Source organism: Thermobia domestica, chromosome 11 (genome assembly GCF_964235325.1).
Source record: "Thermobia domestica chromosome 11, izTheDome1.hap1.1, whole genome shotgun sequence".
Taxonomy (NCBI): domain Eukaryota; kingdom Metazoa; phylum Arthropoda; class Insecta; order Zygentoma; family Lepismatidae; genus Thermobia; species Thermobia domestica.
Genome location: NC_137464.1, coordinates 43,684,794 through 43,700,630, shown reverse-complemented (window position 1 = coordinate 43,700,630; position 15,837 = coordinate 43,684,794). Strand labels below are relative to the sequence as shown.

The window sequence follows — 15,837 nt, the reverse complement described above, 5'->3', positions numbered from 1 at the left end:
GCAAACTGAAAAAAATATACTTTGCTAACTTTAATATTTGATTTTATTTTTAAAGTTTAGCATCCCTTTCAGCAGCGAAGCTATATAAGACGTGGCCGTACTGATTAACGTAGGACGCGAACCACACGAGATCCCACCGGGAAACAAACCCGGTTCTCCCGCGCCAAAGGCGCGTACACTAACCGCTTAGTGCAAACTTTAATATAAACATAAATTCAACATACCTGATCCGTTATTATTGAGAATTCTTGTTGCAATAATAATAATAATAATAATAGGCCTAATAATAATAATAATAATAATAATAATAATAATAATAATAATAATAATAATAATAATAATAATAATAATAATAATTTAGTCGCGAACAGCTTGTAGGTAAAAGTAGGTAAAGTAGAGCATTTTGCAATACACTATTATCAAATACGCTTTGTAATATCATTTGTATATAATCAAATACGCTTTTGGTTCCCACAGCCATACTAAAATCCGAGTGGGGGCAGGAGGCAGGGAGGTTCAGTGGTAGAGCGCTTAATTCTGGTGCGTGGGGGTCAATGGTTCGATCCCTCCTGGCCAAATATGCTTGTGGTTGACAAGGTACTTCTTCCACATTCTCATTTTACCGATTATTTCAACATCATTCACTTGCCGTAATCATTCGTCTCCGTTAGCTTAAAAAACATAACTGTGGGACGTTAAACTGAAAGATTTCCTTTCACTTCAAAATTCGAGGAAATTATAAGAATAAAAGTACTTTTACGAATTGAAAAAATTAGCTTAAGCATACTTTACTTCTACTTACCATTATTATTATTATTATTATTATTATTATTATTATTATTATTATTATTATTATTATTATTATTATTATTATTATTATTATTTAGTTTAGCGTGCTTTACAGCTCTAGGCTATATAAGACGATTGTCGCGCTCGTATTTTAAGTTTTCTATTTTTTGAACACACCTCGTATATATATTTTTCATATTCCTTATAATTTGTTTCATTAATCTTTATTACACAAGTAGGAATACAGAAATTTCGTGTATAGTTGATAAACATATATAATCTTAGCGAGATTATAACCTAGGATAGACACGATAATTTACCATAGATAGAACACGCCTGGCAAAAAAAAAAAGTAAGAATTTGACTGACAGTGTAGTCTTTAGTTAACACTTCATTCTCGGGGTTTAAAATAATTGCTTTATCTGTGTTTCTGATCTTGATTTACGTAGATAACTAGTGTGTTTCACTTTGGTGAGCATAATTCCGAGCACGGGCGGATAGGCCCACCGGGATACCGGGAGAATCCCGGTAGGCCCCCGCCAATAATAAATTAATGAGGCCCACTGGTGGAATCATAGTGTACATAATTTCCATGCTCTATTTGGTATGACAACTTCCGACAGAATTAATAATTGACCATTGACCATTACACCGAGTGCGTGGGCTTTCTCGGGGTTCTCCCGTTTCCGCCCACTTCCTTTATTCCACCATTTCATTCATTACTCATCCTCACCGTCTCCTTTAGCCTAACCGGCATAAACGTGGGACGTAAAACTCAAAGATTTCATTTTCATTTCATTTCATTGACCATTCATTACATTTCTTTCTGAATGCCAAGAGCCCTTGAAATGTAATCTAGTATTCAGCAATTTTGAAGTGTTTTATGAATTTTTTAATTTCAGGATTACGAAAAAGAAAGAATAATTGAAAAAATGTACTTCAACAAGGTAACGTTTATGTGCTACATGAAAATATTTCAAACCTAAGTAGTTAATTCACATCCAAAACTGATCGATACATTTTTTTTTTTTTTTTTTTTTTTTAAATTATGCTTCGTATTATATCGAAGTGGTGAAACTTGTTGACAAAAGGAGTTTGAGTTACAGAAACAAAAACAATGAAGCAGTTTACAGTTTAGAAAATGAAGAAGTTGATCTCGGAAATTTCTTGGAAATAATTGTCCAATTGAGCAAATTCGACTCATTATTGAAAACTCATTTAGACGAAGTAATTGCTAAAAGCAAGATCAATGTTTGATTGTTTTGCGCTACGTTGGAGATCAAGGAATTAAAGAGAGATTGGTTGCCGTTGTGAAATGCCAGTCCGGCATTGGACAATATTTAAGTACGGTAATATATTTGTGGAGATTTTGAAGATGACTATCGACGTTAAAAAAATGTGTTGGAAACGCGACAGATGGAGCTAGCAATATGGAGGGAGAATAAATAGTCTGGATTTAATTTACTGGCAAATTAAATTGTGTGTGCCCTCAGCAGATTCATGTTTGGTGTTATTCACATCTCTTAAATCTTGTCATTTGTGAGTTTACTAAAAGCTCTATTGATGCAGTTTGTTTGTTTGGTGTTTTAAACGAGTGTGTGTGTTTATTAGGGAGTCATATGTGCGAATGGTTGCATGGAAAGCAAGTGTGATGCAAGATGACTGAACATAATTGAGGAAACAAGATAGTGGACGAAAGATGCACGGCGAAATGTATTTGGCTATTTCTCGGATCCCCGAAATGCATTGTATGTCCAGTTAATCTGCACATTAGAGGAAATAGCATCTGCTCGGAATATATAGTAGACCTGAATCTAGACATAAAGCAGAACAGCCCTTAAAGAGGACTGTTAAAGTATAAAACAATACTTACTGATCAAGTATTTCGTCACATCTTCCAAAGACAACACCTCTATCGAAGTGCAGTGAAATGGCGTTGACATGTTACAGGCTTCAAAATGCTGCATACAGTAATTTCCAAGCTTGATGAATATCGCTTGGATTTTGAATCCATCGTAAGTGTTCCTACAGTGTTTGCTAAATGGGCAAATAATGCATTCGACGCTATGGAAATTAATGTAGTGATTTGGACTGATTTGTCAGAGGGTCGTTTATGAAAACGCAAGGAGCTGCTCCAGGAGGAAGGTGAAAATGAGGTCGTTAGTAATCCGCTTAAAAAGTATGAAACTAAGGTGCAGAGTGTTGTCCTGGAGATAGGAACAACGAGCATAAAAAGCCGCTTCAAAAAACACAGTACGTTATAGACCGATACACTTAGATCCAAAAAAATCCATCTTGTGAAGGAACTTCCACAAGCAACGCAAGAAAATATTGTTATTATTGTGCAGAAGTTTAGTCAACAGTTCCTAAGAAAAGAGTTAGTGAACTTTTTCAGTAAACTGGAACTCTTTGGGTTAAAAGTCTTATTGATTAGTACCCGAAGTCAGACAAACTGTTTGAGGGAGAAAACTGTGTCAGCCCTGACGATGGAGATAGCTGTAGTGATTCAGAACCATCAGGGACTGATAGGAAGCAAAGTTCCACTCTTAGTAAAACCAAACCGTATTATAAAAACTGATGTCCTGATTGCTGTTTCTTAGTCGTCAAGAAATGTACGTAATTTGTACACAAATGCCTTTCCTGGGATCTTTCGTGCTTACAGAGTTACACTCACTTTGTCTGTCATTCTGGTTTCTTGCAAAAGAAGCTTCTCCAGGTTAAAATTGATAAAAAGTAGTGTAAGAAGTAGTTTGTCCCAAGAACACTTGGAACCATTTTTGCTTATGGCAATTGAAAGGGACACTTTAGTAAACCTTGAAAATGATAAAATTGTACAGGGTGTCCAATATACAATGCAACTCGGAGTATGGGATAGTAGAGCTTTTGAACCTGAAGTGATTCACAAGTAATGGTTATACCAAAATAAAGCCTTGTTCATGCATATATTTTTAAACTAGGAAGCATCGATTGAAGTACACTAGGAACCACACAGTGTTGTCAGATGTAACCGATGCTGTAAATCAATTTTTTTTCAAAACATGTAAATTGACTCATAACTCATACGTATGAATGTTTTGTCGTTAATTCTTAGTTTGTTTAGTTGGAGTAGCTTGGAAACTATGAAGCAAGAAAAAAGAAAATTTCATTTCCGCTGATAACTAATCGGATGAGGCCTCTGTAAGGGGGAACTAGGAAAATCGTAGTTTTCATAAATTAACACTTTGAATTGGCAACCCTGCTGATGTTTCAGTGCATCAAAACGTGTGTGAAGGATCTGTCTACATTATAGAATTCCTGAAAACAATGAAAAACAAACTTTGAAATGATTATGATAATTTTTTTTACTTACATGCACCCGGCAACACTGCTATTCATTTCTATGTGATTGTTTAAAGCAAGAGGTATACAAGAACAATTCTCGAACTATTCAAGACCTGGAAACGAACATTCGCAGTGCCACTGAGAACATTAACACTTCTAATCTTCGTAAAGTTGCTGCCAACCTGGTGAAACGTGTGAACCAATGTTTGAATCAAAACAGGGAATACTCCCAGCATCCGCTGTAGAGCTGGTAACTCATTTCTGATAGTAGCAGTGTTGCCGGGTGCATGTAAGTAAATGTTTTATCATGATAATTTCAAAGTTTGTTTTTCATAGTCTTCAGGAATTGCATAATGTAGACAGATCCCTAACACACCTTTTGATGCACTGAAACATTGGCAAAGTTACCAATTCAGAGTGTTAATTTATGAAAACTACGATTTCTCTAGTTCCCCCTTACAGAGGCCTCATCCGATTAGTTATCGGTGGAAATGAAAAATTATTTTTTCTGCTCCATATATTCCAAGCCACTCCAACTAAACAAACTGAAAATTAACGACAGAACATTCATACGTATGAGTTATGAGTCAATTTACATGTTTTGCAAAAAAATTGATTTACACCTTCAGTTACATCTGGCAACACTGTGTGGCTCCTAGTGTACTTCAATCGTTGCTTCCTAGTTTAAAAATATATGCATGAACAAAGTTTCATTTTGGTATAACTATTATTCGTGTATCACTTCAGGTTCAAAAGTTCTACTATCCCAAACTCTGGGTTGCATTGTATATTGGACAACCTGTAGATCATTTGGCAACAAAAAGCAAAATTTTCCAAAAGATGTTACTTTTTGCAGGAAAATCTCTATTGTACTGTTATTTTGTATTCTACATTGTTCTAAGTTATTTACATTGACTTCAAAGTTGTTGTATTGCTTTCAAATTTTAAAATTGTAAAACAGAAGCGTTGGAAGCTGAAATGTGTGTTTCTTAAACATGAACACAAGTTGCAACTAAGTAATAAAGTATTAATATTCTTATGAATGAGTTGTGGGGAATCGGAGGTCCCCTGTACTACAGTACACCCGGACCCTGGTTGTAATACCTATCCGCCCCTGATTCCGAGAGTATGATGACGGTAGGAAATCAGAGATCGATATTGTCCTACCATCGTGAGGTAATTGGGGAGCTATCCGAACTGAAAAAAAAAATGTAGCGAATTCTGGTCTAGGAAACTAATATCAAGAACAAGGGCATTATATCACGTAATTTAGAACCCCGTACACGGCCGTTGCCTTTCTTGGGGTGTAAGTCCGGGAACTAGGCCTATTTACCACAAATCAGCTGTAGAGTTTAACAGTAATGTCCTTTATCACTTTGATGGACCTAGTGTTCATAAGGCAGAGTCGGATCTAGAAATTAAAAACTGGGGGAACCATAGCGGAGTTCAGAATTGGTTGCTGGGGGGGCAGACCTTTTGTGTGCTAGGAATGCACGGTTAATACAAATCAGAATTGAAGGATCTTATAAGTAGCATTTTTGTTTTTGTCGAAAAGTTGGGGACAATGCCCCCTATGCCCCCCCATAGTTCCGCCCATGGGGGGAACCCAGCAGACTATGATAGGTATATCATGAGTTTACTATAAACTTTCGAAAATATACAAATTCAATTATTTTTATTATTTCATTTTTGTCAATTATTTTTGTCACTGAGAAAAACTAGGGTCCTAGTTTCTCCGGTTTCAGGCTAAATCCGCCCCTGTCATAAAGTATCGTTAAACACATTGGTTAATGTTTCAAAGATGTAGATTATTATCGTTAGAAAATATCTGTGAAAAATATCCCGGAAATTTTACTAAACATTCTTTCAGTTGAAAGGCAACATGCCACCCTTATTAATAATCAACTAGTACATAGACAAATTACCAGCCAAGTTTATGTATTCCATTTTTTCCTCTCCTTTTTAGGTTTTCGTGCAGGCTACGCTATAACATTCATTTTATAGATTAATATATATATTTAAAATTCAACTAATTTTCCATGAACATACCTTTTGAAGAACTACTAATCAGTATAAATATTTCTGTAGCGTGTTTTCACGATAAAAAAATACCTTCAATTAAAGATAATAAATTGTCTTAAATTACTGTTATTGAACAAGCAGCTGATAAAAAAATGTGGTTCTAAATAGATATTAAAAAAAAAAAAAACCGAAGTCGCTGAAACTTGGTCATGTTAAGATATGAGCATTAGTATGCAAGAGATTTACTGCATATATTACTATGATTTGGTGAAGATATATGTAAGGGTGTGAAGGATTGATAGCAACTTTCCGAAAACCTGCCCACGTTAGCAATGTCGGTTCTGTGCCAAAACGATCAAACACACCGAAGAAACTTCTTGGAAATCACCCAATATTGAAGGTGGAAGATTTGAAGGGTTTCCAACCTGCGAGTTTTCCTATTACGTTTCGTCGTATTGCCCTCTTTCGTAATAAAACTACATGACGTTATGGTTTACAGAGAACCGTGATGGGGACATTGGGGTCTTCATAGACGGATCCAGAAGGTTCGTTTGGAGGGGCGAATCGCCTCGTGGACGATTAACGTAGGGTTAAAATACGAAGTTTTAGATCAAATCAGAATAAATTTGATTTGATTTGATTTTGAATTTAACGTCCCTTCCAACAGTGAGGCTATACGAGAAGTGGAACTACAGATTAACGTGGAATGCGAACCACATGAGCTATCGCCCGGAATCGAACCAAGGTCTCCCACGCCAACAAATCAGAATAAAGTAGTGCCTATAAGAAACGTAGCCTTCGGGGGGAAAGTGGTTCGCACCCCATCGCTTTCCTCATGGATTCGCCTGTGGCCCGTCGTAGCGTAGTTCCTAACGCTCTCGCCTTTGGTGCGGGAGAACCCGAGTTCGATTCCTGGTTTTGGCACTCGGTCGAAAACCTGTAAAAAGCTTTTTCAAGCCAGCCATCCTGAATGAGGTTTGCTTGGGTTTTCTTCATTCACATCAGGCAAATGGCACCGAGGTGGTACCTAACCTATAGGTCCCAGGCAGCTTCCTTCCTTCCCCACTTCTTTCTTCCTTCCTTTTCCCCAGATAGTGTGCTCACCGAGGGACGTCATCCCTCATCCGTGACGAGCTAACATGGCCATAGATGCCGACAGCCCAGAAATCTAAATCCTAAATCCCATGGATTCGCGAGTGGATTTTAATGGTTAGCATTAGTGACTTAAGATTCTTGCTGGAAGAATAGGACCTAGGTTCGATTCCCAACGGGAGTTCGAGGTTCTCACGTTAAGCTGTAGGTCCAAATTTCATATAGCCTCGCTGCTAAAACGCACACAAAACTGAAAATCAAATAACTGGAAGAATTGTTGCATCCTTTCAGATTTTGCTTAGAGGAAAAGGGGGAGCAAGATTTTGCACTGATTTAGGTAGCTTTTCACGTTTACGTTGCTATTCTCTATACTATTGGTTTTAAAATATTTGTTAAAAACTGTCCTACCCCAAATACGCGCCTGAAGCATATTTGGTTCTATTTGCGTCCGTTTGCTTGAATTTAGATTCCTTTCTCAGCATATAGATTACATGAAAAATGGAACAGCAGCTAAAGGTGGAATTCCAATCACCGTAATGCTTTGAAATTTCGATGTTGTCTCACCGGGAATCAAAACCCAAGATCTCGTGCACCAAAGATGAGCGCGCTTGCCACTAAACCAGCGGTGACTGGTTTTGGATTTCGTGTAAAGTTGTTGCTCCACGTCTCGTATAATCTGGGCGCTAAGACGCAAACCAAAGAACAATCACAGGGTTCTGATTGACATGGACGCACTATGTATAATCGAGGACTCGGTATGCATAACCACTATTTCTGGATTTTTACACTGAAATTCTCGAGACTTTGTAACTCAAGTAGATCTTCAATTGTCTCAGAGTGCTGATCCAAAACCGAATATTTTACATCCTCAACAATATCACGGTATACTCACATTCACATCTCAGGTATGCGAGCCATTTTGACTTGCAGAAACCAGAAATCCTTCTTTTGTTTTATTGTGTATTTTTTTCACAAGCCGAGATGGTTCGATGGTAGAGCGTTCACCTCTGGTGTATGGAGTCCATGGTTCAATCCTAGCTTGCGCCAAGTAAGCTTTGTAGTGGTCAAACATCGTGTGAGTTTCCTCGTGGCTAAGCGATTAGCGTACAAGCCTTTGACGTGAGAGACCCAGTTCGATTCACAACGGGAGCTCATGTGGTTCGGATTCCAGGTTAATCAGTAGGTCCACGTCTCATATATCCTCACTGCTGAAAGGGACGCTAAACTAAAATCAACTCAATTCAATTCTAACACCGTATGTATGGGTTTTCTTAAGCTTCTCTCGTTTCCTCCTACCTTCTTCATTCCACTCTTTCATTCGTTTGTCATCATCACTCTCTCCTTTACGCTAGCCGGCATAAGCGTGGGACGTAAGACTTAAAGATTTCGTTTCTATTTTTCCACGAATCTCGAAAGAAAATGAATTAGAATAGTTAAGGCCAAAGTTTGTTGGTCAAGGAGCACTAGTAAAAAACAAGTACTAACAGTCTTTCTGTTGTTATTTGAATGTACTACAAAGAACATGTGGTCCTATCTTACATACATACACGTGTATATGAGACCCGTTGTCGGTAAGGGGTTTAACTACCAAATGGGCGAATCGGGTTTTATCCTTAGTGGGGGCAGAAAATTTTCCTTATTCTAGCCTCGTTCCAACGCATCTCTGAGGCTCCCTCACCTTCTTTGAAATGGGTAACTGGAGAAGGAAACAGGTGAGCGTGGTGCATAGTACAGCACCTCCGTGAGAGGCTAAGTGAAGAAAGTAAGAGTCTTTATCTACAAACTGAAAGGGGACCTACTGAAAGGGGACGACCTATACTGTACATGTATATCCAACTGCATTTAGTAAATTTTCAGAAAATAACTACAATTTGAAATGCAATTATACTGTATTATATCCACTTTTGATTTTATTAAACCCTAGAACAGTAACCCATACCCAGCCAATGTCAAATGAATTTTGTAGTAGATAAACCCCGTATTCGTGGATTTTCTCGGGGTTTTCTCACTTTCTTCATTCCGACATTATCATTCGTTATCAACACAACAGTTCGATACTCAATTAGAGTGTTCAAATATTACTATATATATTTTTACAATTTCTTTAGTACCTTTCAGAACATTGTGCATATATAATTTTATCATGCTTTTGACATAATTTGTTGTAGACAGAACATATTCTTCAGATTGGTGACTTCATGATTATATTAGTTATAGTCATTGGCGTATTTAGGGGGGCTTCCGGGCTTAAGCTCCCCCCCGAAATCTTACTTACTATAGTAAAGTATATGAAATATCTTGTAGAATTTTCACATTTTCAGGCAAAGCCCCCCCGAAAGTTAGCAAAGCCCCTCCCGAAACAAAATCGTAAATACGCCACTGGTTATAGTCACTGACGTCTCTAGCATGCAAAATTTGAGGAGGGGGCATCAAAGAAAGTGATTTAAATGGTACTACCTAGCCCAATCTGTTTATTATATTCGATTCCATTAGTTATTTTTCTGCTTACCTTCACGGACCCCCTGAGGTATAACATGAACTCTGTTATAATAGTTTCATAGTCTGAATATTATATTCCAAACAAATATAATTATTATTATTTATATGTTATTCTGAATATTATATTCCAAATAAATATAATTATTATTATTTATATGTTATTCTGTCGTTAATAAAAAAAAAGTAAGTTCGAATAAAATATTGAATATTTTGTACTTCAAAATATTGGGGGAAGGACTCGTCTCCTTCGTCCCCCCGCCAGAGACGCCCGTGGTTATAGTCTTTTTGCAATAGAAGAGACCTGTACTATTACTTGCAGCCCTAACTTAATTAACATGGAAGTTTAATTATGATATACACTTTGAGCAATCGAATTCATTTTGAACTATTATTATTATTATTATTATTATTATTATTTTTTTTTTTTTGGTGGAATACCAGATTGGCCATATTATGCTTTTGTTCTAATAAGCAAATCACGTCTCCCCTATCATCGGTGCACAATCGTAGGACGTTAAACTAAAAAAAAAAAACAATAATTTATTCAAAAATTCGATCTCCGCTTGGTGAAATTCACGGAAGACAGGATTACTACTATTTCTCTTCTGTAATGCAGTCACTAGAATTTCCGGGCTCTGCAGATCTACGAACATTGATCGCGCTTAGTTCAGGATACTGTAAGCTAATCCGATACAATGTTCAATCCCTGTAACCTCCAATTAGTAAGATAATGTGTTTGCTCTCTCTGCGAATATATATTGATTTGAAATCCTATTCAATACGCGGGTGCAAAGGTCTACAATTCTGTGACTATGCGGAATATATGTACACTGAGAAAAATCCATTATCCGGACAGCGGTATATTGTACAAATACAAGGATTCGTTATGTTTACTAAGGAAATCTGTACGGAGCGTACTTTATCCATATACTACATAGGTACTGCCTTTTACCCGCTTAGATATTACATCATGTCTCTGCAGGATGTCTGATATCTAACAATCTTCTGTATTTTACATACGTATACGTATGTTAAATACTTCAGCTATACGTTATATACGTCCATCTGTGTGTAAGATCCAGACCGCCTATAGACACTCTTTCTTTCGCCATGGCTGACGTCATTGAACTACCGTCTTTTGCTTGCGAAACGAGGTTGTTTACAAACGGAACAGAAGAGAGGAAGGAAACCTGGGAAGCCTGGGTAAGTACAATAGTTAACTATTACTTTAGTTAAATATTCCCATTAATTATATATTCTTTTAGTGTAACTTGCTTTAATATAGTACTAAGTAAGTAATGTAGTTTATGACTACAATTCTTACTATTGTAACTCGTAAATGATTGAGGAGAATGGAATGGGTGAATCTGAATTTTGAAAAAACTTTGAATATTAATGTTTTGAAACATATTATGTTTCAAGGTAGCAAAATGAATGTTATGTGTTTATTCATTCCATTTTATATGTGACGATTTATTACTTGGTGCAGATTTACTACAGGACTGCTTAACATAATTGCTAATAAACCGTTTTCAGCGCGGAAATTTCCTTGTGTAGTGAAGATTTAGGATTTAGATTTCTGGGCTTTCGGCATCAATGGCCTTGTTACCCCATATGAGGGATGACTTTCCTCGGCGAGTACACTATCCGGGGAAAGGAAGGGAAGAAAGGATTGGGGAAGGAAGAAAACGGCCTGGGACCTATATGTTAGGTACCACTCCGGCATTTGCCTGCTGTGAATGAGGAAAACCCAAGGAAACCTCATTCAGGATGGCTGGACTTAAAATCTTTTGATACTTTTTCGACCGAGTTCTCCCCCGGGATCGAACCCGGAACCGTTCGCACCGAAGGCGAGAGCGCTAGCGACTACCCTACGCGGGGCCACTTGTGTAGTCTAGAAAACTCATTTTTACTAGGATATTTGCAAAATTTTTTTTTTTTTTTTTTGCTTTTAGTTTAACGCCACATGATTGTACATCAATGTAAGAGAGAAGGTGACAATGAGATACATGATAATGGTGGAATCAAGAAAATGTAAGGAAACTGGAAAGTCTTAAGAATAACCACACCTACAGTGTTCACCAAAAGGCTATTTGTCGGGAGCAGGAATCGAACCAGGGACCTAACGCGTCAGAGGTAAGCGCTCTACTACAAAGCTTTCTTTTGTTTAAAGAACTTGTTTACATTGAAATATATATATTTTACGAAGATACTAACATATTTTACAGCCTCACTGAAATTAAAAAAAAAAAAAAAAGTAGTCAGGGAGAGTTTACTTGTCAGATTTTTATTTTTTAATTTAATTTATTTTTATTTTTATTTATTTTTGCTTTGTTATGTTCCCTAGTTAATTAATGTTTGGGTTACTGAAAATTAAAACCTTTTTAGTATTATTGTTATGTCATCACTTTGGAACCAAAAAAGTTAGATTTTTTTTCTTGTGTTTTCATATAGGAAGTTGGTAAGTTTGTGCCTTAGCATTGGTTTGGTTTCTAGAACGTAATTGAAGGTCATGTTGAGTTGAGTCTTGGCGGGTTTAGAGTTCGTGAAGTGTCAGGCACTGCTTGTGCCCCTGTCTTCTGTCTGTGATGTTTCCTGGCTTTGGGCTGTGAGGTATTTATGTTGAGGAGTACCAACGCAGGCCGCGTGATATACAGGTAGCTTCAACAGCTACGAGTGCCAGATGTTCATCTTTCGTTACGGCCTGACTAATGCAGTATAGTACTAGGTTCAAATTCTATGGGTGGTAAAAATGGTCGTGGTGTGGTAAGAAATACAACGTAATTGTTATTAGTTTATTAGTGTTTCTTCATAGTATAGTTTCACTATTTCTAGAAGGAATTAAGTATTAACGAAGTAATAAATAAGCAAAAGCACACTTTGATTGGCGTTAACTATTTCTCATACTCCATTGAGAATGTTTTGATCCTCAGTTGCGCAAACATCCAGTGTGCGTTTTTTTGTTTGCTTACACTGCCTTATAGATGAGCTCCCTCGTGGCTAAGTGGTTAGTGAACACGCCTTTGGCGTGGGACACCCGGGTTCGATTCCCGGCCGGGGGCCGCGGTGGCTCAGTGGTAGAAGGTTCACCTCTGGTGCTTGGGGTCCCGGGTTCGATCCCAGCCCCGCCAAGTGAACCTTGTGGTGGACAAACACCGTGTGCGTGGGTTTTCTCGGGGTTCTCCCGTTTCCTCCCACTTTCTTCATTCCACTATTTAATTCATTACTCATCACCGTCTCCATTAGCCTAACCATCATAACCGTAGGACATAAAACTCAAAGATTTCATTTCATTTTTTCGATTCCCGGCCGGAGCTTATGTGGTTCGGATTCCACGTTAATCTGTAGGTCCACGTCTCATACAGCCTTGCTGCTGAAAGGAACGTTAAAATCAAATCAGCACTGTTTTACAGATGCAATTGTTCGATTCCGAGTTCGAATGAAGCTTTTTACGGGCAGGGGGCGACTTTTATATATACAATCCAAGGATTTTAGTTATTAGTCAGTGATGCAATATATAGACCTATATATATTACAAAATTGAAAGTGACTATGTTTGTGACTCTTAATCTCTTAAGAGCTGCGGTGGCTCAGTGGTAGAGCGTTCACCTCCGGTACTTGGGGTCCCGGGTTCGATCCCAGCCCCCGTCAAATGAACTTTGTGATGGACAAACACCTTGTGCGTGGGTTTCCTCGGGGTTCTCCCGTTTCCTTCCACTTTCTTCATTCCACCTTTCATTCATTGCTTATCATCAGCGTCTCCTTTAGCCTAACCGGCATAACTGTGGGACGTAAAACTCAAAGGTTTCATTTCATTTTTTCTTAATCTCTTTGGAATCTTGTACTTAGGTTCACAGCGGAAGCGACGAAATAACTCGACTCATCCATTGTAGCTCTCTTCGCAACCAGTTTCCAAAATGTTGGCAATAAGTTTGCGAAACGGGATATGACGACTCCAATTTTGGGTGAAAAGTCGCTATAAAAAATAATAGAGAAATTCATTGTCTATAAGCATTGTTTTAAAGTTGTAGATGTAAACTAAACAATATGTTCTACTCACTGGCGCAAATCCGTGGGGGGGGGGGATGACGGATACATGTCCCCTCCAATCTTGGAACTGAGGGGGACTTCTCCCCAATAATCCGATTTGAAATGTGTTTTTTGGGAGAAATTTGATTATTTTTGTCCGATTGCTACAAAGGAACGTGAGATAAAATAGATGTCCCCCAGATAAGCCTCAAATCTGCAGCCTCCCAACGCTGAAAACAACTCTGATCCTCCACAACATTGTTTTTCAACTTCATAAGTATTTTGGACATCGTCAAAAAAAAGTATGGTAACGGTCTTACCCCCCCCCCCCCCCTCCCAATGTTGAAGACAGATTTGCGCCGCTGGTTCTACTCACATCTTTGTAAATAGGGCGCAACCAATCCTTTAATTCAGGGATCATTTTTTTGTAAAAGAAAAAGTGCAGAATAATTAAAAGACCCCAAAGGACAAATATAACAAACATCTTCTTCGCCTTTATTCACGCAATCTATAGCTAATCTTGTTGCTATCGGTAATGATGTATTACGTGTGTTTCTCAACGGAAACTCTGCGAACTAAAGGACATCAAGTTTGTAGTTGTTCTTCGTTAGAGGGCAAGGGTAACATAACAATGCAGGATTGTGGGGCAGTGAGTATGCTGTATTTCCAAACTCTTCATCAGTTGCGCTGATTAAAACAAACAAACAGAAAAAAAGAACGTAAAAACTGTTTTGAACTAATAATGCTTCTCTACAGATGAACATTTTGTTTGGAGCAGAAAGTCGCTAAATGTGTAAGTAGGTAAATCGTCATTTAAAAATCACCCAAAAAAGTCTCCAATCGGAAAAAAATATTTTTTGTCGCTATCGTAGGGCGACCATACGTCCCGTTTTGACCGGGACAGTCCCGTTTTAGTGGCGTGTCCCGGCCGTCCCGTCAGTAGATGGAAAAAGTAGTATTCGTCCCGTTCTATGTAAATGAAAGAAGTAAATAACAAACCCAGTATCTTTACTCCTTTTAAAAGTATTAATAATTAATAATAACAAAGAGGCAAAAATTGAACTGAAATTCCCTATATTAAACATACTCTATAGTTCGCAGTACTGCTCGAAAGGCAGCAGAGGTTTTAGCAGTTGGTTGTGTGTTGAACAAATTTCAACGTGTCTTTCCTTTTTCATAAGTACCCGTTCTGTAACAAAGAGAGAGAGGAGGAAATCTGATATCAAGGCACTGATAAGAACAAAGGTAGATCTAAAAGTCTAGGGTTGCAAGAACCTGTCCCGTTTTTAACTGAAAATTTTATGGTCAACCTACGCTATCGTTGAGGTCGAATTCCCCTTATTTAGCGACTTTACCCAAAATTGGCAACATTGACCCCCACCGAACAACCAGGGTTGAATTCAGGGGGTAGCCCGGGGGAATCTCCCCCCCGAAGAAAATTCATTCCCCCCCGGAGAAACTCCCAAAATTTCAGTCACAAAATGTAGAAATTACTTCACCCAATTATTTGCTTTTCTGTCCGTGTACGTGCAGACGAAATCCGATCTCTCAATATACATATAAATGACGCAGACCCATTCTATATAAATGTTAACATGTAACATCTAAGATAGAATACCAAATAGTGAATAAAACTTGTATTTCTTAACGCTATGACTGAGTTTGGCAGAACATGAAATTGTTAACTGTTGAAGAAAGGTTTGTATTTTAGTAGGTACTATACTCTCGCCCTATATTATATATTAGTAGGTAGCACTAGCACAGGTTGAGATACGAAAGGAAAGATAGGGAAGATCTTTCGATCATTCCATATAATCTCTCATGTCAGCAGACTTCAGTTCTTGAAAATATACAGTTCCTACATTATTTGAAATAGGGCGCCTAAATCCCATTTCTCGCATCGGAAGTAACAGACGTAAATGTGTTTTACGATTGTTAAAGTAAACACATCTTTCTTTAATTAAAAATAATTCAGTTAAAGGGTGAGATTCAGTGGGCGTCATTTAGAGGGATCAGGGAGGAACAGTTATCCCTCCTTGATTAGAGACTTATATAGAATTTATCAATATGATAATAGTATATAAG

At 37.7% G+C, this 15,837-nt stretch overlaps 1 protein-coding gene across 2 annotated transcripts in view; it reads left to right on the top strand.

Annotated features, from left to right (window-relative positions):
* side-IV (sidestep IV transmembrane protein) overlaps positions 1-15,837 on the top strand; it is a 980,143-nt gene that overhangs the window by 267,163 nt on the left and 697,143 nt on the right. The window lies entirely within an intron of this gene.